At 38.0% G+C, this 20510-nt stretch overlaps 1 long non-coding RNA gene across 5 annotated transcripts in view; it reads right to left on the bottom strand.

Annotated features, from left to right (window-relative positions):
• The window catches only part of LOC123521134, a 217531-nt gene that overhangs the window by 68296 nt on the left and 128725 nt on the right, over positions 1 to 20510 (bottom strand). For 4 of the 5 annotated variants that reach the window (XR_006679611.1, XR_006679612.1, XR_006679610.1 and 1 more), the window contains one exon: positions 14053 to 14160. This is a non-coding gene — a long non-coding RNA (uncharacterized LOC123521134). Of the gene's footprint in view, positions 1 to 7251; positions 8341 to 14052; positions 14161 to 20510 lie in introns of those variants that run through there. The other variant, XR_006679614.1, reaches the window with a different exon arrangement.

The raw sequence follows: 20510 nt of genomic DNA, 5'->3' as shown, positions 1-20510 counted from the left end.
AGCACATTTATACATATGTTGCCATCATCCTTTGCAAAACTTTTTTTTTCTACTTGAGCCCTCATTTTTCCCTTCCCTCCCCAATCCTCCCAGCCTCATGAACCCTTGATAAATTATAAATTATTATTTTTATATCTTACTGTCCAATGTCTCTGCTGTTCATCACCCCAGGGGGGTTGTTTAATATGTCAATCATTACAATCAGTTCCCCCTTTATCTCCCCCATCTCCCCCATACCCTCATTGCTACTCCCATCATTGTTCTTGGGGCATTTATCTGTCCAGGATTCCTTGTGTTGAGAGATCTTATCTGTACCAGTGAACATGCTCTGGTCTAACCAGATTTGTAAGGTAAAACTGGGTTCGTGATAGTGGGGGTGGAGGTAGAGGAAGCATCAAAGAACTAGAGGAATGTTGTGTGCTATACTGCACTCTGGTTGACTTGTCCCTTCCTTGTGACCCTTCTGTGAGGGGATTTCCAATTGTCTACAGATGGGCTTTGAGTCTCCACTGTGACCCCCTCGTTCACACTGATATGATTGTTTGTTTTGGGTCTTCCGTTGCCTAATACAAATACAACTTATTTCATGTGTTTCTGATTCATTTATCCTTTACTAATCAAGTTTATCTTGAAAAAAAATTCATCTTGGAGGGGTTTATGGGGGGGTGCCCCAAGAAATGTTATGTAATTTCACTTAATAACACTTTGAAATGCTCGTCTTTTTAAAGAGAAAAATTATTCTAAAAGTTTATACCCTCAAATTATTAATTTGGTTTAAACTGCATCTATTATTGACAAAATATTTTCCACTCTCTCTAACACTCATAACTATATGACTCTTCATATATTTACAATTTAGTTTAATGATATGTATCACTGATGCTCCATTCTTAAACTGGGTTCTCTAGAGAAGAAGAGCCAGTAATGTTTATTTTATATACACACACACATTTGTAGAGGGAGAGAGAAGTTCGTGTTAAGAAAATGGCTCAGGTAAATATAGAAACTGGTAAATCCAATCCTATTTCAACTCTGTGGTCAGATGTTATGCTGGAACTTCTCTTGACTGGGATAACTTCTGGAGCCTATAAGCTCAGGGTCCTTAGGAACACCAAAGGCTGGTGGTTACAGAGGCAGTTGAATAAAATGTCAACAGGTTAAGCTTGTGACTGAAGGGGTGAATCCAAGGTCTGAAGGTCAGATGGCATGCTGCTGATGGCTCCCTGGGTCTGCAGACAATATGGCAGGCCAGTGACTTAAGTCTAGAGAATTGGAGGCTGACAAGCCAGATGCAGGATCCAGATCCAGCAGGAAGCAAACAAGCTCTCCCATGGCATCCACTTATTTTTTTTAATCATTTTATTAGGGGCTCATACAACTCTTATCACAATCCATACATACAGCAATTGTGTAAAGCACCTTTGTACATTCATTGCCCTCATCATTCTCAAAACATTTGCTCTCCACCTAAGCCCCTGGCATCAGGGCCTCATTTTTCCCCTCCCTCCCCAATTCCCCCTCCCTCATGAGCCCTTGATAATTTATAAATTATTGTTTTGTCATATCTTGCCCTATTTTTCTGTTGTCCATCCCCCAGGGAGGAGGTCACATGTAGATCCTTGTAATCGGTTCCCCCTTTCCAACCCACCTTTCCTCTACACTCCCAGTATCGCCACTCACACCACTGGTCCTGAAGGGATCATCTGCCCTGGATTCCCTGTATTTCCAGTTCCTATCTGTACCAGTGTACATCCTTTGGTCTAGCCAGACCTGCAAGGTAGAATTCAGATCATGATAGTGGGGGGTGGGTGGGGGGAAGCATTTAGGAACTAGAGGAAAGTTGTATTTTTCATCGTTGCTACATCACACCCTGACTGGCTCGTCTCCTCCCCAAGACCCCTCTGCAAGAGGATCTCCAGTGGCGTACAAATGGGCTTTGGGTCTCCACTCTGCATTCCCCCCTCATTCACTATGGTAAGATTTTTTTGTTCTGATGATGCCTTATACCTGATCTCTTTGACACCCTCGTGATCACACAGGCTGGTGTGTTTCTTTCATGTGGGCTTTGTTGCTTCTGAGCTAGATGGCCACTTGTTTACCTTCAAGCTTTTAAGACCCCAGACACTGTATCTTTTAATAGCCAGGCACGATCAGCTTTCTTCGCCACATTTGCTTACTCACCCGCTTTCTCTTCAGCGGTTGTGTCGGGAAGGTGAGCATCATAGAATGCCCATGACATCCACTTATATCAGTGGTTCTCAACCTTCCTAATGCCATGACCCTTTAATACAGTTCCTCATGTTGTGGTGACCCCCCAACCATAAAATTATTTTCATTGCTACTTCATAACTGTAATTTTCTATTGTTATGAATCGGGCAACCCCTGTGAAAGGATCGTTCGAGCCCCAAAGGGGTCCCAACCCACAGGTTGAGAACTGCTGACTTATATAGAGATTAGGGAATACCCCCTAGCAAACATCCTTTCAATTATATCAGGGATATGACCTATGAAAGGAGGTTAGATTCCACCTTATCTTCCTACCATTGGTTGGCTGCTGAGAGTACATCCCATTATGAAGTTGATTACATGGTGGTAGGTCACATCATGGGGGATTACTAGTCCTTATAACTGCGAAAGCATTGCCTTCAGGTGCTTTGGATATGTTATCAAGCGAGACCAATCCCAGGAAAAGGATATCTGCTTTATAAAGTGCAGCCAAAAAAGAAGAAGGCCCCCAACAAAAATGATTGACACGATGGGCTCAAACAATGGTGAGAACGATTCAGGATTAGACAGTGTTTCCTTCTGTTGCACATAGTGTCGCTAAGAGTCAGAACAAATTTGATGGACTCTAAAAACATTTTTTTCTAAAATGACCAGACATCCCTTTATTATTAAAAAATAATTAGAAAGTATATGGTTTGAGAGAAGACAATCTTTTAATTAATCCCTTAAAATATTCCTAGAAATTTAACAGCACATAAGCTGATTAAATATGATTGATATTCAAATTTACTCTGTTACAAGTACTCCAGTAATTCAGGTTAAAAAAAAGGCATAGTATAGTATGAATTTTCAGTCCATCATGGTATTGAGGAATTCCTTTGAAGGTAAAACAGACCGTCAATAGTGTCATCCAGTGTGGGCTGTCCTTGGACAACTATCTCCCATTCTTACTTCAGGATTTATAGTAATAATTGTAAGTGCACAACACCTTAATATTCCCAATCTACTGAGGCTTTGCTTTCATCTAAGAAAATATTTGTAGACTAAAGCAGATCACATTGACTCTGTTCTCAACCTCCAAGTGAACAACACTGAAGGACGTGGATACAGCGTCTGAGGTCCTGCACGACCTGGGCCCTGCCTTGTTTCCTACCACTCTCCGGCTCCATCCACTATTCTTGCTGACGCTCAAGCACATGAACTTATGTACTTGACTCATCCATCACCACGTACTCACAAACCACTGCCAAACGGTCTGTCCTCCCATCTCATCAGATTGCTACTGAAATATCACCTCCACAGAGATAGCACTACCCTTTCTAAAGCAGCATATTCTATTACTCTCTCTCTTGTTCTTCATAGCAAACCGTTTTCTCTTTACCACAGAATCAAACACATACTTATTCATGTCACCTCCATGAGACAGGAACTTCATCTCATTTACCATTATATCTTCAGAGCCTAAAACACACATATAATTGACATCAAGTAACTATTTAGTAGCTAAGTAGGAAGGCTTTATTATTATTGCTTTCAGCAAATGCTAATGATAGAAGAGAGAAGAAAAATCTCAGTTTGAACCTCAAGCACGGGGAGAACGGTGGAAAGCCGGAAGAGCTGAGCTAGCCCAGAACCAGAGTGGAGGCGAAAGCAGAAGGAGGCCACTCACCCGGTAAAGGCCTGAGCAGCAGAACGGAGGAGACGTTCTTTTTTTCTTCCACTCACTCTCAGCTCCTTTCCTCTCTCGTTTCCTTCTCCAATACCGACCCATTTTTGCTCTCTTTTCCCCCTCCTGTTTTGCTTTCTCTTCTATAAACTGCTTTCCACTTGTACATTCCCCTCAAAGAATTTGTGCCATCCAGTTTCACTCCTGTCTCCAGGGCTCTCATGCTTCTATCTAGCATCCCAGGGGCCACCCCACGCGTACATTTGTCTCTCTGAAGCTTGCCCTCATCAGGCAAGTACTCCTTCCCCTCTAAGGCCCATCTACATGTCAGCAAAAGTATCTGTTTAATGTATTACTATTGCCATTTCTTCATCTCGAACAGCTATTATGATTTTATACATATATATGTACATGTATTCTGGTAAAATTCTGACAGACAAATTGTGAAAATGTAATCAACATCACTGAAAAATTTGTGGAAAAGTTGTTAAATTGAAGACTAATTTGATATTCAAACTTTCACCTTAAACATAATTTTTTTAATTTTCCAAATTTTAGATTAGCAGGCTAATCAGGCTTACAACATAATATATCTCCCCAATGCATTCCCCTTCTGAAAGAACTCATAGCCATAAAAGGCAAGTACTTACAAGATGAAATCTTAAACAATGGTAATAGCAACAAAATTTCTGCTTTCCTTTTTTACTAACTTGGTGTCAACTTAATGAAATGTGACGCTGCTATCAGGAGAGTGCAATAAAAATGAAATGGTGCCCAATGTACAAAGAAAGTATGAAAATCCCAAATGACAACAGCAAAACAAAATTCATGTTTTCTCTTTCCTTTCCTATGCCCTTTGCATTACCTTGAGAGCATATGACTGCTATGCACATACTACAATAAAAGTAAACTGGCTGCTAGTCTGCCTAGATGGATGCTGGAAAAATAGCTAAATAAAATTATATTTCTCAGTACCTCATAAAAGATCTATCAACATGACCCAATTCTCATGTCCTTATGTTAAAGCTATACTAAATGTGGCTAAACAAACCAGCAGCTCAAGAGGGGAGTTCCCGGGTCAGTTTCATCCCAAGCAGAGTGGTCCGCTCAGTAGGTTGTGACAAGTGCTTTCAGGGTTCCAAAGAGAGAATCCTGAAAGATGTTCTCGAAGTATACAGGATGACCATGAGGAGTTATGATGAAGTTTTAAGAAAACTGAAACTTGGGCAGGAGAGAAAAAGGCCCAGAAAGCTGCACTGAGGAAATGTCCACCTTCACAAAACTCCTCAAGGTTAAAGGGCAATGGTGAGATTCAGTCGGTTCCAGTAGGCTCAGTAGAACCAATATCGAATTTCTTTAATGAGTTTGGTGAACCAGTTGTTAAAATAGCACTTGTAATCAGGATTCTCCCTGAGGTGGGCGGCTGGACACTCAATGTGGAAATCACACATTTACATCCCCTACTTTTTTCTAATGTTCATTTGTGCAATAGTATATTCTAAATGCCTGTAGTAATGTTCATTTCACCCATAGGTATAAAAACCTAGACAGAACTATGCTTGTAATATTTATTTGTTTCATTAAACTTGTTATACTTTTGATAAAATACTATTAGTTTTATTCCCTTGAGTTTGTTGCTTATATATATATAAATATATATATATATATTCTTATATATAAACAAATATATATAAGAAAAGGTTCCAAACAACCAGAGGGTGGCATGCTGTCATTTGCTTCAACTTTGTGTTCAGCCCCAAATTTCCACAAAATATTATGAATAATCAGTGAAACTCCTGAAAGTATTCAAAAAACTAAAAATATTGTCAGAACAATTGCTGTCAGTTCAGCAGAAGCGGAAAGGGATGTTTCAAAGATGAACATAAAATGTTCCGAGAAGAGAAGTCGCCTGTTTTTATATAATAACAAAATAACTGTTGTCTAATCGGCCTACTTCTAAAGGAATGGGATCCTCTTCCTACAGCAAAAAGCTGGTTAAGGATAAATCACACAGCTGTTGATGCTTGAATGAAAGGAAAGAATATTGCAAGTGAAGACACCAATTCAGAAGCTGTCTTAAGTAGCAGTTTTATGGGGTTTTTTGTCAGGTTATTATTTGATATTTTTCATTGATAGTTTAAAATTCTTTCTTATAACGTAATCTAGTTTTGTGTTTCTCTTTTATTGATCTAATTTAAGTATTAACTGTATGAAATAATAAACTAACGTTTGGAATATCATTTTTTATATTACAATGCTCATTGGGGTAGTAAACTGGTTTTTTTATTTGAATTCTACCACTGGTAAAGGGATTAATTCTTCAAGGGGGGCAAGGGCTCGCCTATGAGCACTTCAGTGGGACACTTGACTCTGTCCACTTTACAACCATGATCTTGCCCCTTCAGATTTCTTTTCATTCCCCAAATTCAAAGAATATTGAAAACAAACACAATTTGAGTTCCTCCAGGATTTCATAACCATTTTGACATGGTGTACACTGAAGCATGCAGAATTCTTTGTGTAAAAGAGAAAAAGTGTATAGACCTAGGAAGAGGATATGTCAAAAATAACTTCACATTTTGATATTTTTAATAAAAGTATTTTTGATTTGTAGCAATATTTCTTGCTTTCAAACATGCTGAGATTATACTTGTACTGATATTATACTATACTTGTGTATGAATACTAAACATATAAATATGCTTACATATATATATTTAGCAGTACACATACCATATTCTTAGAGACATAAAATTTTAAGATACAAAGGAACCGAAACTATCCAATAAAATTAATAGACTCCACGTGTGTTGATATATATGTTTGCCAGTAAGCAAGCCAATCTTAGTCATTGTTCAAATTCAAAGCCTGGCAAACTAAGACAATAACTAGAAAGAGGCCACACCTAAAGTTGAATTCCCATCTAGTATGTTTATGTGTATATGCATATGTGGACTTTTCTGGAAAAAGATAAATATGATACCAAAAATGTTGAAAGTCACAAACCTGAACACAGTGTAGTGAGTGAGTGAGGCATTGTTACAGAGAGGAAAATCAACTCTGACAGGGGACAGAGGTATTTCCTGGGTTTATTTTTGTCTTGTTTTCATTTTTTGTTTGTTGACATTATTATTTTGTCTGTATTAAGCAAAATTAGCAGATACCTACAATTCTGAATTTCACTTGACTGGCACCATAAAACTACAGGTCAGAAAGATGTACACTACTACTATCATGAAGTAACAGAAACCTGTACCAGAATAAACAAAATGTACACAAAGAATTATTAGATCATTTTTGGAATCCAAATTAGTTTATTAAATATTATTCTTATGAATCTTTACAATAGTCCCTTGTCATTGTCAATAAAACAGTGACAAAATCTCCTGGGCTAAAGTCAGCTAGATTTTACTACACTCATTCTCTTTTCAGCATTACTTAATTTTCTTCATTTAATCTTGAACACACCTATATTTTAGGTGAATGTCGCACAGTCCGCCCTCATCCAGCTCACTGTATGTGTGAACTGCAGAGTAACCCATACCTAATGCCACTGTAACTAAACGCGGTAATGCCACATCACTGCACCGAGCAGAGGCAAGCTTCAGATTTCCTACATCTGAATCCTGCGAATCGCTTTAGCACACTGTTAGTGGTTTAGTCACTGTATCGACTATTGGTGTTAAATCTTTGGATGCAGTGAAAGTTAACAGTGCTGTTCTACGTTGTAAAAAAAATTCAGTCTGTTTTCCCTTTTTGATTACAGTTCACTTAAGGAAAAAATGTAGCTGTGTGGTTTGACAATGTTTTATGTGTCTTCAGCTGACAGAACACACAAAAGGTTTGAATAGCCCATTTATTTGAGCAGACGTATTAAATAATACTTTAAATGTGAACATGCATGTCATAAATTTAGTAGTCTCCTTAAAGTAGGATAAATCTAGTATTTAAAATAGGCTTTGTTCAAAGCCATTTTTTTTTCCCAAACAGTCATAAAGGGACTCTGATTTGTGCTGCATGAACAATGCCAGCATCATCATTTTAATGTTATCCATATGGGCTTCTAATAATAGATAAGAGTCTACATTTGTATTGTATGTCTTAGAGACATTTAAAATCTAGATAAGTAAAGGCTTATTTCATTGGCCCCATAGTTAAAGCAAGCAGACCCTAATTAAAAGAATTCTGTTCTGAATTAACTAGTTTGACATGTGCTAATTGACAGTTCCTGTGAAATGGTTCTAATTAAAGTCAATATGTCTTTTTCAATTAAAAGGAAATTAAGAATATACTAATATACATTAACAACTTAATCTGCCTTCAATATCCCATACATCAGCTGCTTCTTTCCTCCTAGCATTACTGGAGCACCATCTGACATGAGTCTTGCTGTTGCTTACGGTGTCTCATCATGACTTCACACAAGCCCAGCAGTAGGGTGTGTCCCCTGGAGAAGAAGACAACCCACACAGACTTTCAATTTTCAGATTGTCTAACTGTTAGTTCATTAAATGCAAGCCCACCCTTCTGAATTAAAAAAGGACGTTAGTTAATAAGAATCTCTGCTAACTGAACACAATGACAAGGGTTGTCGATTAGTTGGGCTTTTTACTCTAGGCCTTAAGGTGATTGCATTATGCTGGGAAGAGGCTGGAGTGTTTCATCCTTTGGTTTGATTCAAAGCAACGCCTGGTTTGAGCAACATACAACAGAAAACGTCTTTCAAAACATGTTTCTCAAATGAAACTTAGGGGAAATCTCAGGTGGGAACATGTTGCATTGCATATACAATACAAAAATAGAATATAAGATTACTTTAAAATGCCAGCACTGAACGAGTCCCATCAGTCAATGAAAATGGATCACTAGAAAAACTGTTTATGGTGCATATTTAAATATATAAATACACATTAACAAAGCTATTGCCAAAGCTATGCTGTTGGCAACTTTTTTTTAATATAAATAATTTTATTGGGAGCTCTTACAGTTCTTATAACATTCCATACATCAATTGTATCAAGCATATTTGTACATATGTTGCCATCATCATTTTTTAAATATTTATTTTCTATTTGAACCCTTGGTATCAGTTACTCTTTTTTCCCTCCCTCATCCACTCCCATCCTCGCGATCCCTTGATAAATTACACACCAACTGCACCTACTGCTGTCTCCCTTCATCCACGTTTCTGTTGTTCATCGCCCCCCTGGGGGGGGTTACGTGTCAATCACTGTGATCAGTTCCCCGTCCTCCCTTCCACCCCCTACCTATCACTACTCCCAGTTCTGCTGCTCAGGGATTTATCTGACCTGGATTCCATGTGTTGTGGGCTCTTTTCTGCTCCAACCCCCGCTGGTTCTCAATAATATGTCTGTTTTTGTTTGTTTGGGGTCTTCTGGTGCCTGTTACCTGATTCCATCGACACCTAATGATCACGCAGGCTGATGTGATTCTTCCATGTGGGCTTGTTGCTTCTCTGCTAGATGACCACTTGTTTAACTTCAAGCCTTTAAGAAGACCCCAGACACTATAACGTTTGAAGCCTTTAAGACACCATCAGCTCTCTTTACCACATTAGCTTATGCACCCATTTTGTCTTCAGCAATCATGTTTTGAGGGTGAGCATCACAGGATGTCAGGTAAGAACAAAGGTTCTCGTGTTGAGGGAGGGCTTGAGCAGAGGCCCAAAGTCTGTCCACTTCCTCAATGTATTGCCATATAAATATATATACATAAGCAAATACCTCTATTTTTATTAATAATATACATACATAAGTGCACCCCTATGTTTATACCTCTATTCATAGCTCTGCTTCCTAGATCTTTCCGCTGTTTCCTTGTACCTTCCTCCTTTCCCACCATCACACTCGCCCTTCTTCTCCCTCTTAGTAATTCCGCTCAGCTAGATTGCTGTTGCTCCAACATCACTGGAATCTCTATGTCCTCCTCATTGTTAGTTTTAATTCCCTAGTTGTTTCCCTCTCTTTGGTGATGTTTTCTCACTGCTCCTTTCCCCCTCCTCCTCCTCCTCCCTCCAGGTCCCTCTGGAACCATCAGTCCCACGGCGTTCTCCTCGGGCTTGCTTTCAATGCCTATCTTACATTGGTAGGCAAAACAACAATAACAGAGACAAAACAAAAAGAAAGCAAAAGATTGAATAAACAGAGAAAAAAAAGGCATAGCTGACAAGTCTGTCAGCTGACCTTTATGACGACCTCCCCACAGGTCCTAGAGGATTCCGGGAACTGCCCCTCCTAACCTGAAGTATATTTTGGGGGCTTCTCAAGGGTTTTGTGGCTTTGCTTAGTTTTAGCAATTTTAAAGCCAGAGAAAGTAAAATTAAACTCTAACATCAAACTAATATCTATCACATAAACATCATATGGAAGATTATGAAAAATGACTAAACATTTTTTATTAGTAGATGATTATAATTTAGATATTCTATTATTATTATAATCAGGTTTTTAATGACATTTTTATTCTGTACAGATACTATATGAAGTATCTTCATATAAGATAGCTCATTTTTCACAACCATTTTTTTCAAAAGTTTAAAACTCAACCATAAAACAGCTACTTAATGGGGAGAAGGGTGTGGTGAGCGGGTGGTGTCATGAACAGGGGAACAACTAGGGAAGTGGAACCAGCATGTAGGAGAGGGTAGAGGTCCTGTGAGTATTAGAGCAACACCGAGCTAGTGGAGAGGAAGCACTCAGAGGTGGAAGAAGGGGGAAAGTGGTGGCGGGGCCGGAGGAGGCAAAAGGGAACAGAGGCAAGCTCTAGGAAGCAAAGGCACAGAGAGGGGGATTAAGAGGTGTGCACTTATGCAAATACATTAATCCATAACAATAGTGGTATTGGCCCATGTACATATATTATAAGGCAATACACTGAAGCTGCAGATGCGCCTTGGGCCTCAGCTCTTATCTCCCCTCAGTACAAGAACACATTGTTCTAACAAATTGACATTCTGTGATGCTCACCACCACCCACCACCCCCTAAACAATCGCTAAAGACAAAATGGGTGCATAAACAGACGTGGTGAAGGCAGAGGATGGTGCCCAGCTATTAAAAGATATAGTGTCTGGGGTCTTAAAGTCTTGAAGTTAAACAAGCTGCCTTCCAACAGTGAAGTAACAAACCCACATGGAAGAAGCACACCAGCCGGTGCGATCGTGAGGTGCCGAGACTGGGCAACGGGCATCAGAATATTCACAACAAACAGTACATAAACAAACAAAAATACATTCGTGAGAATGAAGGAGGGTTGGAGCAGAGAGCCAAAGCCCATCTGTGGAAAATGGAGCATCCCCCCATAGAGGGGTCGCAGGGAGGAGATGAGTCAATCAGAGTGCAGTAGAGCACTAATGGGTCACGTAATATACCTCTGTTTCCTGGAGGCCTCCTCACCCCCCACTATCATGACCTCAGTGCTGCCTCCCAATCTAGACTAGATGGGAGCATGTACATAAGTATAGGCAAGAGATAAAACTCACAACACATGGAACCTAGGAACAGGAATTAGAACAGAGATACCAAAAGGATAAGTGGAAGGAGGGGAGAAGTGGGGAGGGAGGGGGGCACTGATCACAATGAATAGCACACAACGACACACCCCTAGTCAGGGGAAAGAACAACAGAAACCAGAGGGGAAGGGAGATGGCCGTTGGAGTGACATTGGAAAATAAGTAATAATCTATTATCGATCAAGGGGCCATGAGGGGTGGGGGGGATATGGGGGGAGAAAAGGAGGAGCTGATCCCAAGGGCTCAATGGAAAGTAAATGTCTAGAAAAGAACAATGGAATAAATATACGAATATATCGGATACAATTAACATATGGTTTGTAACAACAGTTGTAAGAGCCCCCAATAAAATGGGGGAAAAAAGAAGAATCAGAAAAAACTATATATATAACTACTTAAATAAACAGAAAATCATTTTACCAAAATTAACCTATTAATTTTAACATAAAGGAAAAAAGCAAACAAGTCATTTCTACTTTTATATGTTTATATTTTTAAAAGAAAAAGTAATACGGTGGTATTCTAAGAGTATGGGAAAGGAGAGATACTCAGCTAGCCAGCCAACCCAACATCTCCCACTTTTTCTCCAAATGTAGTCCCCATTACTCTTTTCTGAAGTTATCAAAAACTTTAATGAAAATCATTTTAAGTGGGACTGTAAAAAGCCACTGATGTTTAATTAATTTCCAGAATGAGAAAATGCACACTAATCTACTTTCAGGAAAGTACCTCCTTAAAATTATAAATATAGTAGTGCTATTCCTCACCATGTGCAGCCCCTCGTTTGATTCCCAATCCTAGGATCTTGCTTCTCAGGCTGGCATAGACTAGAAATGCTACAGTACCAGCAGGTACTCAGATGTTTGAAATGGGAGAGAAGCCAATGCAGCAACTCTCCAGCCCAATTAAAGAGGGCTATAGCAGGCCTACACAACATCAGGCCTACAAACTGTACACAACCATGAAGCAATTCTTCATAACCCACCCACAGATTTGGGAAGGGGGAACAAATGGAAAGACAGACAATATGGCACCCATGTCAGCAACAAAAGTTAAGGCTATTTCTCAGGCACCACCGGCCCATTCACATGTTACAATGACAATGCCTCATATCTAAACTCAGACTTACAGTCACCATAATCTGCCAATAGTTCCAAAGGCATTCACTGCACTAATACTGGATCCATAAGAAAACTTCCTAAAGGGTAAAAACCATATTGAACTAAAACTAGAACATGCCTGTATTATTCATCTGATTCCTTGCAGTTGTTGTGCATTTAACAAATATTTCTTGATTATCCTCATGGTGGGTTTGAACTGCTGACCTTGTGGTTAGCAACCTAATAGATAGCCCACTATGCCACCAGGGCTCATTATATCTGTTTACATTTTTTTCTCTTAGCCCTTTCTTTAAGTAACAATAAAAGAACATATAACTAATTGTCCAAATTGGAACTCTTTTAAGAATACTATGTCAAAAAAATAATACTTCAATGTCAAGAGAAAAAACTAAAAAATATTTTTTAATTAAAAAAAGAGAGAAAAATTAATAAATGAGGATGATCTTGGGGAAAGTAGGACATAGGAACTTCTACTAATAGGTAAAGGCAGGATGCAGAAGTATCTAATTAAATGGAAAGTATGGTTCTCAAGCTACTCTATGTACATAAAGTTGATTAACCAAAAATGGTTTAAACTTTATCACTTGCAAGAGTCTTGAAATGATACATATAGCTTTTATTTATACTGAAAATTTTCTTTCCAATGTTTTTTTGTTGTTGTTTTCTTTCCAATGTAACTAGCAATGACAGGAGTCAAAGATAAGATAATCTAAACATAATTTTTTCCTCCTAATATATTCAAAATTAAATACTTAGAATACTTAGGTATTATAATGACTTCAAATTTTACTTCTTACTTCATTTAACATTTAAATCCCCTTGGGTAGTTGTGTAAGCTTGGGCTATGTAGCATAATATATATTCATCTCTATGAATATGTGACAAAAAGCAAAAATTGAGCAAATAAGACTTAATTAACCATCATATCTTTTAAAACCGGAACTCTCCTATTTCATCTGTCAACTAACTTCACAACTGAGTTACAAATGAAACATTATCATTGGCACTTTCCACTCATATTTCTTACATGTTGTTCTTTGTATTCAATCTGTACTACATTAATCTATGTATATTCCAGTTTTATGCATATTCCAAGATAAAGGAAGGCTAAGTTTTCTATTTATTTTCCAATTCAATTTGTGAACATATAGAATAAGTAATATATTAATGGGTGTTCAAACATGCTGTAGTTTAACTGATTAGGCAACAGAATTCTTCCCAGCCTACAGAAGGAGGAAACCGGGAGAAAGAAATGTGTTTCACATTGTGCCTCTCCGTCTGAGTAAATCACAGGACTCAAGAGGCTGTTGAGATCATTCTTCTGTTCTGACTTGCTTTAGTACTTGAACCATGTTATCACTTCCTTTCAAACAACAGAAATTCCAAAATAGAATCAGCACTAATTATGGGAATACTAGTATACTTAAATAACTACTTACAAGGTTCTGTGTGGTTTTTTTGATCCTTTCAAACATCAAGCAGTGTGCAAATAATGATATCGTACTTACATGGAACTTAAACCACAATCTCCACAGGCTTTGGATATACATGGCTCTTCATTCCAGTATTTCATTCTCTTCTATTTTAGTCTCTCTCTGATGCTTGATTTTTGTCCTCTTAAGATAAAAAAGAAAGAAGTTAGCAAAGTTGCGTAATATAAGGTCAACACACAAAATATCAATTGATTTCTAATGCCCACAATGAAAAATCTGAAAAGGAAATTAAAACAATTTCACTTACAGTAACACCTAAGAGTATAATATGCCCAGAAATAAACTGGGAAGTTGAAAGACATATCAAATGGAAATTATAAAAAAATTCTGAGAGAGATTAAAAGAAGACCTACATAAAGGAAAAGACATTCTGTGTTCATGGATTAGAAGAGTTAATACTGTCAAGATGTCAATACTACCTAAAGTGATCTATAGATTAAATACAATTCTGATTAAAATCCCAACAGCATTTTAAAAAAGAAATCAAAAAGGTAATCTTCAATTTTATATGGAAAGGCTCCAAACTCAAATTTTTACATGAAAAGGCTCAAAAGTTCCTGCCATCAAGTTGACGCAACTCATGAGAACTCTATAGAACGAGTCAAGGCACTCCTTGGCTTTCCAAGCCTCATCTTTCTCTCTCTCTCCAGACATAATCCATTATGCCCCCATGGGTAGACGAAAACAATTGTGAAAAAAATGAATCAACCAAGCACCATCACACCTGCTGCCTTCAAAACATATTTACTACAGGCAGTCCCTGAATTAGGTACACTCAGTTTACAGATAACTCTTCCCCCCAAAAAAAGACTTCTAAACTCACTGCTACTGATGCCAATAGGACAGGGTAGAACTGACCCTGTGAGTTTGTTTCCAAGATCGCTCTTTACAGGAGCAGAAAGCTCCGTCTTTCTCCCTCGGAGCAGTTGGTAGTTGCCAACAGCTGGCCTTGCAGGTAAACCAAATAGTTACCACTACACAGCAGAACTCCTTAAACTAGACAACCACATACTGAACAAACTACCAACCATATGATGAAAAAATCATATATCCAATACGAGTCTAAGACTAAATGCATATATTCCACAACTTAACAAAAACACTAATAATCCAGTCAAAAATAGGCAATGGGTTTGGATAGAAATCTCATCAAGAAGTTATTCACATGGGCAACAAATGTAGACTTAAAGTCTTCAGCTATCAAAGAGATGTAAATTACAATAAGGTACTGCACCACTCCCACTAGGATACCTAAGATTTAAAATTAAAAAAAAAAAAAAAAGTTAAGTAGGATGTGAGGAAAGTAGAACATTTATCCAATCCAGGTGGGAAAGCAAAATAACATAGTCATTAAGGAAAAACTGGCACTCTCATAACATTTTTAAAAAGAGCCACCATGTAATCTAGCAATTCCACTCCTATGCATATATCCAAGGGATTTGAAAGCACTAATGCAAACAAACATATGTACACCCATTGTCCTTGCAGCACTATTCGCAATAGCCAAAATGTAAACAACTAAGTGCTCACCAATGAATAAACAAAATGTGGTATTTATACTCAGACAAAGAAATAAAGTCCTGATACATGCTATAACATCGATGAACCTTGAATGCATTATATTAACTGAAACAGGTCAATCACAAAAGGACAAATATTGTATTATCTCACTTAAATAATGTCAAAAATAGATACAGAAAACAAAGTTTTTTAGTGGTCACCAGATACAAGAGGTTACTAGGACCAATGGACCTATTTTTTTGGAAAATATTGAGTTTCCGTTTCTGGTTCAGGAAAACGCCCCATCAATGAAGGGGAAAGGCGGCACAACGTGACTGATGCAGTAGATACCAGTGAGCTGTCTTCCTGAAGATTGAAATGACAGATGTGATTCTGTAAGCAGATGCTGATATTGCTTATGTACAACCAAACTATCTCTAGAAATTTGTTTTGCTGGTTAAGAAGTTTAGGATTTTGTAGGATATTTCAATCACTTGTCAATATTTATTTCATTTCACTTTACTACATCATAACTTGCTATATTGCCTGTAATCTTAAAGCTGTATGAGTGGTCACCAAATACCTAACAGTTCATCTCTGTTGACTTGGAGCAGCAGAGGAAAGGGAGGGTCAGGAATTTGAGGGAAAACTAGAATGCACATCTAATTGTCTCCATGAACAATTAACTAACTGCCTTCTCTGACATGAAACCAGAATAGACGGTCCCTGACTACCACTCTGAACATTTTAATCACAGATTCTACAGAAGAAAGTAGAATTGTGATCAAAAGGGGTAAAATGTAGAACAAATGTTCACATTTTCATCCAATAAGGATTTTTTAAATCACTTTATTGGGAGTTCTTAGGGATATGGTAACAATCCGTAATTCAATTAGATCAAGCATAAATGTACAATTGCTGCCACCATCAGTTTCAAAATATTTTCTTGCTTCTGAAACTATTTGATAACAGCTCCCCTTTGTCCCCTCCCTCTCCCACCCTAACTCCAAGAAACCCTATATATATACTTTTTTTGTTGTTGCTGTACCTTACACCATCCAATGTATCCATTCCACCTACAATTCTGTTATTTGCTCCCCTCAAGTGGGGTTATACAGTCATCATTGCCATCAATTCCCCTCCCCTCCCATTGCATCCTCCCGTACCCTCAGGGAATCATTATTCCTGTTACTATTTCTTCTTCTTTTTTTAAATCATTATATTGGGGGCTCATACAACTCTTATCACAATCCATACATACGTCCATTGTGTCAAGCACATTTGTACATATGTTGACATCATCTTTTTCAAAACCTTTTCTTTCTACTTGAGTCTTTGGAATCAGCTCCTCGTTTTTTCCTGCCTCCCCCAACCTCCCACTCGCATGAACCCTTGATAAATTATAAGTTATTATTATTTTCATATTTTAGACCATCCACTGTCTCCCTTCACCCATGTTTCTGTTGTTTGTCACGCTGGGGTGGGGAGATGGTGGTAATACATCGATCATTGCAATCAGTTCCCCCTTTTTTCCCCCACCCTCTTGGTATCAATACTCCCATTATTGTCCCTCAACCCATTATTATTTCTGAAGGGTTTATCTATCTTGGATTTTATGCATCAAATGATATTAATTTAAAAATGAACATACACAGACCAATGAGGATTTTGCTAAAGTGATTGTGGCTAGATGACCCCTGAAACTATTGCTCTGTGGAAAAAAATTTTTGTTTATTCTTAGGAAATTTTAAACCTTAAACTGGAAATATTCTTGATGTCATCTTTAAACCAAACAGTAGTTTGGTTTAATTAGAAAAGATTGCCTTGAGCATTGTGCTTTTTAAAAGAACTATATGTGATCCAATTCACAAACAACTAGAAAGGTGAAATAAGAAGTTTAAGGATAGTGAGTTGGTGTAAATGAGGGTGAAATAATTCAGAAAAGAATGTCAAGAAAAATATAACTATTTGAAGAACATAATCAATGTCACTGAATTTTAGCTGTGGAAATTTTTATATTTGTGTATATTCTGTTTTGTACTGCTTCATCAAAATAAATCCACCAGTTGCTCTCCATAGAGCCACTAAGGGGGTTACATAGGGTAACTAAGGTGTTAGAATCAATGCCATGGCAGTGGGTGAATAGAAAAAGTGAGTGGGAAAAAAAAGAAAGAAAGAAAAAATGAGTAAGTTCAATATAAAGGCCAACCAACTAGAGGAGAACAGAGAACAATATTTGTGCCTATTCCAAAGAAAAGTGACCCAAAAGAATATGGGAATTATCAAGCAATATCATTAATATCACATGCAGACAAAATTTTGCTAAAGATAATTCAAAAATAGTTGCAGCAGTACATCAACAGGGAGTTACCAGAAAATCCAGGTGGACTGACAAGATGACATAAAATGAGGATGTCATTGCTGATGTCACATGGATCTTGGATGAAAGCAGAGAATACTAGAAAGATATTTAATTTACCTTATTGAGTATGCAAAAGCAACTGAATATGGGTCATAACAAATTATGAACAACATTGCAAAGAACAGGAAATCCAGAATACCTGATTGTGCTCATAAGAAACCTGTACATGAGTCAAGAGACAGAAAGGGAATACAGTCAGGTTTAAAATCAGGAAAGCTATGCACCAAGGTCATATCCTTTGATCATATTTATTCAATAAATTTCCCAATCAAGTAATCCAAGAATCTAGACTGTGAGAAGAATGTGACATCAGGATTGGAGGAAGCCTCATTAGCAAAGTTGAGCATGCAGGTAGCATAACCGTGTGTACTAAAAATGAGGAGGGCTTGAAGCACTTGCTGATGAAGATCAAAGATCGGAGCCTTCAGTCTGGGCTGAAACTCAGTGTCAAGAAAACAGAAATCCTCACAACTGGACTAGCAGATAATATCCTGATATACACAAAATTCAAAGTTGTCAAGGGTTCCATCTTATCTGGATCCACAGTCAACACATATGGAAGCAACAGTCAAGAAATCGAATGGCATACTGTGTTGGGCATATCTGCTCCAAAAGGCCTTTTAAAGGATTAAAAAGTAACGATGTCACTTGAGAACAAAGGCTTATCTGACCTATACAGCAGTACTTTTAATCACCTGAAATGCATGTGAAAGCTGGACAGAGACTATGGAAGACCAGAGAACCGATGTATTGGAGTTACAGTCTTGGTGAAGTTACTGGCAGCACCACTGACTACTAGAACAACAACAAAAATTGTATTGGGAGACGTCTACCCAGAATGCTTCTTAGAGGGGATGATGGCAAGATTTCACCACAGGTACTTTGGACAAGTTTTCAGGAAAAGGCATTATGCTAAGTACTGTCAGTGAAAAAGGAAGATTCTCAATGAGATGGACAAGTGGCAATAACAGGCTCAAACAGAACAGCAATGAAGAGGAAGCTATAGGACTGGGTGTTGTTTTCTCCCATTGGACACGGGCTCACTGTGAGTTAGAAGTAACCCGATGGCGCCTAACAACATTACAATTTTAGAAATGCTCTGCTCCAAAAGATTTTATTTTCTTTTACAACTTTTAAGCAAGGATAATAATACTTTTGTTTTCCTATAAACTAAGTAAGGAATGCTGGTAGCATAAGGATTAACCACTCAGCTATAAATGAAAGGTCTGAGGTTCAAACCCACACCCACCCCACTTAGCTCCATGCAAATAAAGCATGTGGCAATCTGATTCCATAACATTGTTGTTGTTGTTGTTGGTGGTGGTGGTGGTGCTGCTGCTGCATGCCATTCAGTTCCGACTCATAGTAACTCATAGTACAAAAGAATGACACACTGCTGGATCCTGTCCCATCCTCACAATTGTTATGTTTGAGCCCACTGCTGCAGCCACTGTGTCAAACCATCTTGTTGAGGGTCTTCCTCTTTTCTGCTGTCCCTTGAACTTTTTACCAAGACTCGCCATCCTTGCTTCTAGGGAACATTCTGGCTGTACTTCTTCCAAGACAGATTCATTTGTTCTTATAGCAGTTCATGGTACTTGCAATATCCTTTGCCAGCACTATACTCAAATGTATCTTCTGTGGTCTTCCTTACTCAATGTCCAACTTCTACATGTATGTGAAATTATTGAAAATGCTATAGAACTTGATATATGAATGGACTTGGGGCTTGCACTTAATTCTAGGCCCAAACTAATAACGATTAGTTCTTGGGACATGGCCCTGCTTGATGCTTGCCCTCATGAAGAGATCACTAAGAGAGAAGTGCTACAGCAAAGTGTGGTGAAGAAACTAGATAGTGCCCACCTATCAGAAGGAATAGTGTTTGGGGTCTTAAGGGGTTGTCTTCAAACAAGCATCCATCGACATGAGGTTTCAACTAAGTCCATATGGAAAAAGAACACCAGCCTGTGTGATCCAAGGATTTTAAATAATAAAATCCAAATCCAAAGAAGGGAGTGTTATCAGATCTTAAATTATGAACACCTCACTTATAGAAGTGAGGACACTATGTTTGACAGTGGAAGCCCAAAATCCATATGCACGGTTCACATATAGATTAAATCTCTGGTGAATGCCCTTTGGTCATAGTTGAGGGATGTGAATAGTCTTGTTATCAGATAGAGAGCATTTTAAAGTTGTTTCAATTTAAGAAAAATGTTTGGGGGGGGAGTGGATTAAGCCTCTGGTGAATCCCCTCTTCCCACAGAACAAGGATGCCTATAGCCTTATCATGCATAATACATTGGAAAGATAATGACTGCAGATGCAGTTAGGTTAAAACTTGACACCTTTTATCATTTGATCTCCCTTTTGATCCATTTAAAATATGTTCTAGTTTTCAGCTTTCGAATGAGGTTTTGTTCTGGTTTACTTTGTTTTTTGTTGTTGTTGTTGTTGTTTTGCTTCTTTAATCATTTTATTGGTGGCTCATACAACTCTTATCACAATCCATACATACATCCATTGTGCTAAGCACATTTGTACATTT

Source organism: Echinops telfairi, unplaced genomic scaffold, assembly GCF_000313985.2.
Source record: "Echinops telfairi isolate 266 unplaced genomic scaffold, ASM31398v2 ScPeMD7_7469;HRSCAF=8507_1, whole genome shotgun sequence".
Classification (NCBI taxonomy): Eukaryota; Metazoa; Chordata; class Mammalia; order Afrosoricida; family Tenrecidae; genus Echinops; species Echinops telfairi.
This window is presented reverse-complemented; position numbering and strand designations above follow the sequence as displayed.